This window comes from Lactuca saligna, chromosome 6, assembly GCF_052625555.1.
Source record: "Lactuca saligna cultivar CGN05327 chromosome 6, ASM5262555v1, whole genome shotgun sequence".
Lineage (NCBI taxonomy): Eukaryota > Viridiplantae > Streptophyta > Magnoliopsida > Asterales > Asteraceae > Lactuca > Lactuca saligna.
The window spans coordinates 175020209-175031750 of NC_136422.1; positions in this window are offsets into that span (position 1 = coordinate 175020209).

Consider the following 11542-nt stretch of genomic DNA (forward strand, 5'->3'; position numbering starts at 1 on the left):
CCACCCTGTTGATACCTAAAACTGACCCCTCAACTCTGATGAAGACCGAATGTAGAAAAAGAAAAAAGTTGTTGTTTGGCAAAAATCTTCTGAGAGTGAATTTTTCGAAGAAAAACCAAATCTGAAATCAGATCATATCTAAATTTGAAAATGCATTGATTTTCCAAAAGGATTGAGCAATCCTTCAATGCTTTGATACCACTTGTTAGGAGAATAATTCAATATTGAGTGATGTTGTATGATTTATATGACCGTATTCAATCCAATCTAATTGGTAGCAAACCAATCACATCGAACTAAGTGGACTTGATGATGTTAGGTCTATTGGAATGACCTACACAACATGACATCACTTCTTGGCAACACTGAATGACAACCTGCTTTGCATCACCACCTGACAACGCTGCCTTTGACTAGTTGGTCCTGAAGGTCAGACCTAATTGTTCCTTTCTGACCTATAAATACAACACTTCCTCCTCCATGAGGAGGATTCTTAATTCTAAGACCTAATCCTCCAACATACACACACCACTCCTCAAGTTGGTTCTCTCAAGCCAAGAAAAAACATATCTTCTTGCATATCAATCTAACTTGATCGTCAGAGTCTGCTCCTGAGGCAAGGTTCTTAGGGTGGTTCTAACGTACTTGTTCTATGGTGGCAGCTAAGAATCAAGTTGGGAACTCACTATCAGCACCCACTCTAGATCTACTATCCAAACCTACCACCAAGATCTAATGGCATGATTCCTTGTCACATCATTTGGTGCCATCCATGGACCCGAGAAAACAACCATTGTTGCCTGAGGTTCAAACTACACTTCCTCAATGATCTCCACATATATGTTCTTCAAAGGTTTTGCTTCCTAAAAAACCATCTCTAACAAATTCATCATCTTCTTCTGAAAGCCTGAACAAAAGGAAACCTTGAGAGTTATGGCGTTCCAAAACCATATTTACATTTGATTCAGTCGGGGGAAGTTAATTATTTCGTTGCTTCTATAGTTCATTCTCTTTGAACAAAACTTCATACAAAAATGTTGGAAACTCAACAAAACAACCGCACAAACGATAAAAAAAAACTTCGGTAAAACTTACGGAATAAAACTTCTAAAAAATAAAATAAAAACATTGAACTCAATATGTAATGTGTTTCGGTTAAAGTGACCTATGTCCATGGGCGAATGAGAGAAGGGGGGTTATTAAATCTCCAAAGGATGTTCTTACTAAGTGCTCCAAAGGATGTGCTATCAACCTCACAATTATTGCTCGCTTGAGCTTTTTGCATAAGGAATATCAAATTGGTATGTGCCTATTTATAAGAAAGCATGGGAAACCTAAATTCTGATGGGACAAGTTCATCCATAATTAGCCAATAAAGGGGTTTCCGTATTCTTCAACCAATCATGGGATGTCATTCAACTGTTTCTAGAACCTTTAGCCTTGAGGGATGTGCATGGCCACCTTCCATGCACATAAGAACGCATCGTGCTCTAAGGGGTGCATATTGATTCCAAGATGGTTCATCATGCTCCAATGGGGCGCATCATGATCCATGGGGGCACACATTACTTCCAAGGTAGGGATGAGCATTAGAACCGCCGGAACCGGAACCGGACCGGAACCAGAACCGGAACCAGATCGGAACCAGAACCGGAATTGGTAATTAGGTCCGGTTACCGGTTCTTCATTTTTATGAAAACTGGTCCCGGTTCTAAAAACCGGAACCGGTTTAACATTTTTTCCGTTTTTTAAAATGCGCATAACTCACTCATATGAAATCGAAATTATTTGATTTTTTTTTCCAACATTTAATTTGGAGTTTTTAATTCATTTTTGACTATACACACATATGTTTTGATTAGATATTGAATCGGATACAAGCCCCGAAAGAAAGAATATTGATGCTGCGTTTTTTCTATTTTAGCATTTTTTTTTTGTTTTTTTGAATCTGTCCCATTTTTTTAAATGAGCATAACTCATTCATATGACATCGAAATTACTTAATTTTTTTTCCAGCATGTAATTTGATGTTTTTAGTTCATTTTAGACTATAAAAACACTTAATTTGGTTAGATATTGAATCAGTTATAGACGCCGGAAGACAACATATCAATGTTGCGTATTTTCTGTTTAAGCATTTTTTTGGAATCTGTTCAGCTTTTATAATGCGCATAACTCACTCATATGAAGTCGGAATTACTTGATTCTTTTTCCATCGTGTAATTTAGTGTATGTACTTCAATTTAGAATGTAAAAAGTCTTAATTTTGTTAAGTATTGAATCATTTACAAGCTCCGGAAGATAGCATATCATTTATAATATTTCAACCGGTTCTAATTTGAAAAATAACCGAAAAACCGGGACCGGAACCGGAACCGGCGCTAGAACCGGTGGTCCGGTTCCCGGTTCCTATAATATAGGAAAACCGGTTCCGGTTCCAAACCGGTCCGGTTCTAAAGCTCATCCCTATTCCAAGGTAGTACACGTTGCTTCTGAGGTGGCACATCATACTCCAAGGGTGCATCTTGATTCCAAGAGGGCATAATATGCTTCAGGGGGCACATCATGCTTCCAAGGTGGTGCATCTGGATTCTTGGAGCGCATCCTTCACATGCCCGAAAACTTTGGACTTACATTATCTCACCAAAAGCACCTTTTCTTCCTAAGAGCACACTTTGATCATAGGAGCACAATTTGATCACTAGGAGCACACCTTGATTACCAAGAGCACACTTGATTATAAGAGAGCACTTAGCTCACCAAGAGCATGCTTTGCTCATCAATAGCACATTTTGATCACTAGGAGTACACTTAGATCAAGACTTCGCACCCCAACAATCTCTCACTTAAAGGCTTAAACAGCCTAGTCTTCTTTCTTTCTTTCTTTCTCTATCTATCTATCTATCTATCTGCCTCTCTCTCACTCACTCTCTCTCTCTCTCTCTCTCTATCGATCAATCGATCGATCGATACATATTCCAAACATTTGATTACTAGGAGTCATCAATTTATTATCATCGTCATACTTTTTGCATGTTAAGCAAGACCCCTTCCACACAACACTTTCATATCACTATGTATGTTCGACCGTATAACACCCATAAAATTTAAGCCAGATTTAAACTTTCCAAAAACATTTAAAAACCAATAGTTACTACAAGTTTGTTTCCAAAATAGTCTTTATCATAGTTTTCCCATAATACATATCAAAATGTGAGGAGCAGTATGATCACGTCTTTGCCTTGCCTCGATCCCATGATGTACTTGAAACAATAAACTGAAACTGTAAGCCCGAAAGCTTAGTGAGTTCCCCCAAAATACCCATACTCAAAAATATATACATTATCATAAACACAATATACAATGGGTCCAGTCAACCATCGGGTTGGAATACCCCAGACCCTCAACCAGTAGGTTGGAATGCAAACACACTATGGGTCCAATCATCCTCGGGATGGAATACCCTAGGCCCTGAACCAATTGGTTGGAATGCCCCGGTCTCTTGGCCTCCGCACGAAGCGGATAAACCTCAACCACCAAACAGCCATGTGCACATATAACAGATAATCACATAAGAGTCTACAGACAAAACTGATCTAACAGATCATACCACATAGCTCATCATATCATCCTATCTACTAGGATGTCGATCTAACAATTCATACTACGTATCATATAACATTATCCTACCCTCTATGATACCGATCTAACAGATCATACTAGCATAACATAACTAGATACATTCCAAAGGGCCGACCTTGGTGCCTTAGACCCTTAAGTATAGTGAGGATAACTCACCTTGCAATGCCGACTCGTAGGAATAAGCTCAAACTCTTGGATCACTGACACGAACACCACCGCCTATATTTATTACGAACCATACTCGTAAATCTCCAATCTTTCCAAAACTATCCTCAAAAGTCAACGGGTCAACTCATGGTCAAAGTCAAAGTCATCAGTCAAGGTCAACAGTCCATGTTGACCTTAACTCGTCGAGTACCCTCAGCTGCTCGCCGAGTTTCTTTAATACTCGCCCACTCACCGAGTCACCAAACTGACTCGGCAAGTTCCTAAGGCTCGTGATTGAAACTCTGAGATCACTCGTCGAGGTTTCCCACGTGCAACTCGACAAGTTTATACACACCTAACGATTTGGAAAAACCCTAACCGACTAGCCGAGCCGCTCAACAGGCTCGTCGAGTCTAAGGCAATATTCATCAGACTCGCCGAGTTATTCATCCAACTCATCGAGTCCATGACCATCTTCAAATGTTTCGCCGAGTCGACCATGCGACTCGCCGAGTAGCTTGAATCCCTCATCCATACAGAAGCTTTTTAAGTCATGAAAAGGCTCCAAACTATAGATCTAAGCCTCTAAAGCATGATTATCGCGTAAAGTTGCCAACTTTACGTGCATGCAAGATGGTATGACCCAAAACAAGATAAAAGGAGTGGCTTAAGGCAATGGTATAGGTCATAGCTTGGAAAATACTGAACTTTATGATAAAGAGAGGCTAAAGGAACCCAGATCTGAGGTTGCAACCTCAAATCTTGAACCAACACAGAGAATCACCACAAAACCCTAAAAAGGGCTCTAAACCCAACCATGAGGAGATCTAATGAAAGGAGAATCAAGGTTACAACTTGTTACCTTCTAAATGATGTCATGCCAAAGAGGAATCTGGATCAACAACAACCACTAGCTCCAACTTCTTGAACTCCAAGCTCTTAACTCCAAAGGATCTTCTTTCAAGGTCAAGAACACACACAGAAGAGGGTAAACACGAATTAGGGTTTTCTAGATTCAAGAGAGGCTAAGGAGAATATGTGATCCTTAAACAGGGTGCCAAAACTCTGGGATTTAGGCTTTCATCTGCCAGCTCCTACTCGTCGAGTCCCTACTTGGACTTGTCGAGTATATCACTAAACACGCGGACCAACCCGATGCTACTCGACGAGTAGGGATACCAACTCGTCGAGTAGACCTTGAATTCAAGAAAGTTCTTATGTATGTCAATTTACTGAAGATCGGGGCGTTACATTTCTCCCCCACTTGCACTAGACTTCATCCTCGAAGTCCGCCGAGGCAAACAATGTCGGGTAATGCTCCCGCATCTCGGCCTCCGGCTCCTACGTCCACTCGGATCCTCTTCGTTGCTCCCACTGCACCTTCACCAATGGTATATCCTTGTTCTGCAGTACTTTCATCTTCCTTTACAAAATGGCCACCGGCCTCTCCACATAATTTAAGCGCTCATCGACCTGGATATCATCCAATGACACCACCGCCTCCTGATCCATGATGCACTTTCGCAGCTGTGAAATGTGGAAAGTGTTATGCACCCGACTGAGCTCCTCCGGTAGCTTTAGCATGTATGCCACCTTACCGACCCTCGCAATGATACTGAACGGTCCAATGTAACAGGGACCTAATTTCCCTCTCTTCATGAAGCAGATAACACCCTTCCAGGGTGAGACCTTCAGGAGCACCATATCACCCACTTGAAATTCTAACTCGGAACGACATTTGTCAGCGTAACTCTTCTGTTGGCTTTGGTCGGTCTACAATCGCTACCTGATCTGTTGAATTCTTTCGGTAGTTTGCAATACTACCTCTGTCCTCCCTATCACCCTGTGTCCGACCTCGATATCTCCGCCCATACAACAGCTCGAAAGGCGGGGCACCGATGCTGGAATGACAGTTGTTGTTGTAGGCGAACTCAGTGAGAGGTAGGTGGGAATCCCAACTCCCACCGAAATCAATGACGCACGCCCTCAACATATCCTTGAGGGTCTGGATGGTCCACTCGCTCTGACCATCAGCCTGAGGATGAAACGATGTGCTAAAGTGTAGTCGTGTGCCCAGTTCCTCATGGAACTTCTGCCAGAAAAGGGAGGTAAATCTAACATCTCAATCTGAAACAATGGAGACCGGAACCCCATGGTGAGTGACTACCTCACGAACATACAAGTCAGCCAGCATTTCGGCCGAAGAACTCTCCCGTATTGCCAAGAAATGAGGAATCTTGTTCAATCGATCTACAATGACCCATATGGCATCAAACCCCTTCGTTGTATTTGGTAGTTTGGTAATGAAATCCATCGTGATCTGCTCCCATTTCCCTATGGGAATCTCGAGAGGTTGCAGCAAACCATGCAGCCTATGATGCTCGGCCTTGACCATCCTACAGGTCAAGCACCTCTTGACATACCAAGAGATCTCTCATTTCATACATGGCCACCAATAACTCAAGCTCATGTCTCGGTACATCTTGGTGGCCATCGGGTGTATAGAGAAATGAGACTTATGAGCCTCCTCCATAACTGTCTGTTTGAGCCCACCAGACATCGGAACCCAAACCCGATCGCATCGGGTCAATAATCCTTGACTATCCTTCACAAATCGGGCATTCTCGCCCTTGATCCTTTCCATCTTCCAATTCTTCGGTCGCATTCCCTCAACCTGGGCATATCTGATCAATTCGACAAGCGGAGAATCCACCGTTATTCTCATACATGTTGCTGGGTGGAAGACCCAACAGACTTGCGGCTCAAAGCATCCGCAACCACATTCTCTTTACCGGAGTGGTAAAGGATCTCGCAATCGTAGTCCTTAACTACATCCATCCACATGCGCTGCCTCATATTCAGATTCGGCTGGTCCATGATGTGTCTCAAGCTGTTGTGGTTCGTATATATAGTACAGCAGACCCTATACAGGTAATGCCTCCAAATTTTGAGAGCGAAAACCACCACTCCTAACTCCAGATCATGTGTAGGGTATCTCGTCTCATGCGGCTTCAGTTGCCGTGATGCATAAGCTATCACTCATCCTCTCTACATGAGGACCGCCCCCAACCCTGTGATGGACGCATCACAGAATACCACAAAATCCTGAACTCCCTCGGGGAGTGATGTGTGTAAAACTCACTTAGTTTTAATCCTACTTTAATTATCAAATAACACACAAAAGGCAGTGAACCTATCAATTGTGGTATAGCTAAATAAGCAGGGTATCGAACACAAGGAACAACAAATTAAATTAAAAACTAATTCTATCTAAGTTGATTAAGAAATAAGGGTTTTTTCTCTAGTTTTACAAGACTAGAAACTTACTAACTATAACTAATTTAAGACTAGAAAATAACAATTTAACTAGATTCAATAATTGGAAAGGAACTTCTGTTTAGTTCAACTCGGTTAACTCTATGGTTGATTTTGAGGTAATAGTGCAATGGATTAATTCTTTCGTTGGTTACCGATTCAAGTGATTAGGTTCATGTTCACTACCCTAATCCTTAGCAAATAAACTAACTCAAACAGTGGCCAATTGCTTAATTTAATTATATTTACTAGATTAATTATTCGGGTTAAGTTAGATTTGCAATGGCTAATTAATTTATTATTTTTAATTAACCTCTTGTTTGATGGTCATCTTACAAGCTTGCACATGAATTTACTCAATTTCCTTATTGATCCTAGTTTCATATTCATTAATCCTAGACATATGGTATAGTGGTCACATATCATATGAGGTTGATAATCAATAGATGTTCATGCTAATCAATTATCTTCCTATTAACAGAAAATTAATTATCATTCATACACAAGGTTCTTTAGCAAGCTAAAATAACAAAAATTCACCAACTTGGAATTAATCCTACCAATCAATCAAACCATATTGTCAACTTTGTATCCCCAAACAGAATTCTAAAGATTTTAGTTCATAATTAAGGTAAATAACAGCAAACAAACAAGTTCAAGTTGCTTAATCATATTGACAAAACAAAAGAATAAGTAGAATGGTGAAATTGTGCCTTAATTACTCTCAGAATTGAATTCTAGCTTTCTTTGTTGACTTCTAGGGTTCTTCTGGCCTCTTAATCGCAGCAAAGCACTTCTGAAACTTCCCAGAATTTTCTCTTCTCGATCTGTGGAGTTATCTTTTAATAAGCGTACCGACTCGTCGAGTCCCTCTCACATAACACGTATTGCGATAACTATCTGGAATTCTGAATCATTATCCTTCTGATTCCTCGACCGTACTCGTCGAGTCCAGGCTCGCCTCGACGAGTAGAAGCCTTTTTTTAGGTGTTTTCCTTCTTCATTCCACTCTCGAGCTCCTAACCGCTTCTCTTGCTTCCTTTCGCTTCCGAGCTTCATCTTTGGACTGAAAAACATAATTTAACACTTTTAAGTACCTTATGTCCATAATATGCAACAATTTAGCTAATATATGAATAAAAATTATACTTAATACACACTAAATATGCACATATCAAAATACCCCACAATTGACTTTTGCTTGCCCCCAAGCAAAACTGAATTTTAACACATTAGATTTATGTAAAACAACTCCAATCTAACCCAGCCATTATGCCAAGACCGCAACGCATGCATTTGTGTCTAAAATTTTTCCTAAAGAACCCCCCATATTCCAAATACTCACAATCCTCATAAACATTCGCCCACTCACCCCGAACTATGCTCATTTTATGCAACCCTCCGAATCCATCCTCAGAAAACCTCTTTACCCTCAAGGTATTTTTAATTGAGCAACCCAAGCATACATATTCTAGAAAATTACAATTTTTCGATACCACTATGAAATTCTTTGAATTCTTCACTTCTTGACAATTTGATCTTTGATATCTCTGAATTCACCAACTTGTATTGACTTTTGGTATCTTCAACTTTTTGGATTTCTTGGAATTTTGATCTTTAGATCTTCACTTCATTTGCTCCAAAATTCTTACAACTTTTCTTGTAATTCTCTCTCTTTTTTTTACATGTATACCTCACTTTTTCACACAAATCCCTACATGCTTAAGCAGGGGCGCTCAATCTCAACCTTTATTGGCTAATGATAAAAATTTTCCTGGATATATTTCAGGTTTAGGCTGCTAAACATATTGCATCCCTTAGGCTGAGCAAGGTCGTGTTTTTGTCTCATGATTTCACTGGAATAAGGAAGCCACAAATGCACTAGAACGTATATAGGCTAAACTAAACATTTGGGTCTTCATGCAATTATCAACACAATTCTAACATGGAATCCTAACTTACTTTACCAAAATTTTCTAAATTAAATCCTAAATAATACTTTTGGTATGCAAAATTTTTAAAATTGACTATTATGTAACCAACCCCCTACCCCCACACTTATGTGATGCAATGCCCTCATTGCATATGATGCATAGTAAAGAACAATAAAATAATAAAGAGGGAATTGGAACAAACTCCCCTGGGATAGCAGTGGATAGGTTGATCACTCTCATTTAAGCTCCAACTTCAATCAACTTTAGACATGGTAACATCTCATCCATGTCGTGGGTGTCTCGTCTCGTGTGGATCGCTCCAAATACGCGAAAATCAGTGTAAGATCTTCAAGAATGGATATGGAAGAATAAGTAAGCAAGTGGTGTAAGTAACAGCATCAAATCAACAGTCTTTCGGTATAAAAAATGAACGACTCGTCAAGTCATATGGTGGACTCATCGAGTAGCAGCGCGCCTTCGCAGAATATATGAAATACAAGGCGACTCGTCGAGTCAGCTTAGTGCACTCGACGAGTTGGCCACTGAACAAAAAAACTTGGTATTTTGCAACTGTTTTAGCCTCTAAAAACTTCTTTAACTCTTCCTCACGTTCGGACTCAATTGCTCATACCCCTAGGACCGGACTCGACACTTTGACGTTAAAGTTCCGCTTCCTTGACTCGCTTTCACTCGCGATAACATCCATTTGCTATATCTCTAAACCATCCTAAGCAAGCAATCCTAATTCAATCCTGAAAAATAACTAAAGCAAACAACCATTAAACACAATAAAATCTCAAACAAGGCATACACGCCAAATAAAAACAAAACAGAAAATTAAAATTGTTTGATTAAAAACACAAAAAAAAAAAAAAAAAAAAAAATCAATCTTCATCCTCCTCATCATCATTGGCGGCTCCACTTCGTCGCACACCAATCACTTCATCCCAAGATGGAATAAATGGGTAATTTCCACCATCAATATGTGGGATATTGAAGTGGTCAAAAAGTCGAATATGGGATTGGTTGCTAAAGTTCAGCCCCCGCTCCATTTGATCCTGCATCCGCCTCATCTCCACATTGTACCAATCCATTGGTACGTCTTCATTCTCGACCGGAATCACCAGCGGCTCGTCCTCCACATCCCGCTCTCTTCGTGATCTTACCCTCCTTCCCAGTGCTTCGGGACCAACAACGGGGTCATCATTTGGGATGGCATAATGGCTACCACCATAGTCTTCAATTATCCTCGCTCGTCGGAAAAGAATGGGATTGAATGGAGGTGTCGGGATCAATGTCATGAAGTTCCATGCACTGCGGTTCATCAACCCGAATGAGTTAGCCAATCGGGTGACAAACATTCCACCATTAATACGGGAGGTTTTGCAATCTTTGACCGCACCCTCCGAAAGGTATGAAGCTATACACCAAGGGATGTTGCAAAAGACGTCGGGTGTTATTATGCTCCATAAATAGAAGACGTCAAGGTTGGAGACCTTGTCATCATCTTTTCTTTGGTTGATGGTGGAGGAAATAAGGCGGTGTATGAGGCGGTGAGTTGGGGATCGGATGCTCCCTTCTTGTGCAGACTTTGGGATGTAAACTTTATTTCCAATGGTATTCCACCAGCCCGTGCTTGTAACTCCATCGGGGAACACCATATGAGTGTTTGCCAAAAAGGCCCGAAAGATGTTTGTTGACACCAAGGGCTGATCGTAGATCCCTAGTCGGCAGGCAAGATCCACCACCGAGCATTGACGATACTCGCCCCCAAGGCAAAAACTAAAGCTTGTCGGGTGATACACATCCACTCCCCCGGTAAAAGATACCGTGGAGAAAAACTCCAAACAAAGCTCTAAATAGACCGGCTCTTGTATACGGAAGACCCGGCTCCACCCGTCACAGATCATTGTCTCGCCTTCATGTTGGAACTCCTTCAAAAGGTAAGGAGCTAATTCCTCCTCATATCGAACACTTTGCAGCCACTCCCAATCAATTCTGTTTGGCACATAAACCTCCTTCTTCTTAATATCAGAGAGCTTCTTCTTCCATTTCCTCATTGTTGAAGCGGACTCAATTTGCGGGAAGTTTAGCCATGGAAACTCCCCTTGGTTACCACTTGAACTTTGTCCCCTTCTGAACATGATTTCTGCAAAACAAATAAACAAAACCCAGAAAACACAGAATATAATTAAAAATTGGCTTCTAGTTGTAACTCGACTGGACTCGTCGAGTCCAGGCCCGACTCGGTGAGTCGCGCAACCTACACGAGTCAGTCGACGGGTCGCATAAAATTGGACCATTAAACCTGTAAATTCTTTCAAGGGTTTTGTTTCAACACTTAGTATTGATGTATTAAGGTCAAAATAAGCATTCAAAACAACTCAATTCATGAAAAATCAAAACCCTAGAAATTTAGAACTTCTCAAAAACGGGTTTTTCATGCAATTACTACCATGGATTGCCTTATAATCATGCTCTTAACAGAAAATATGAAGAAATTT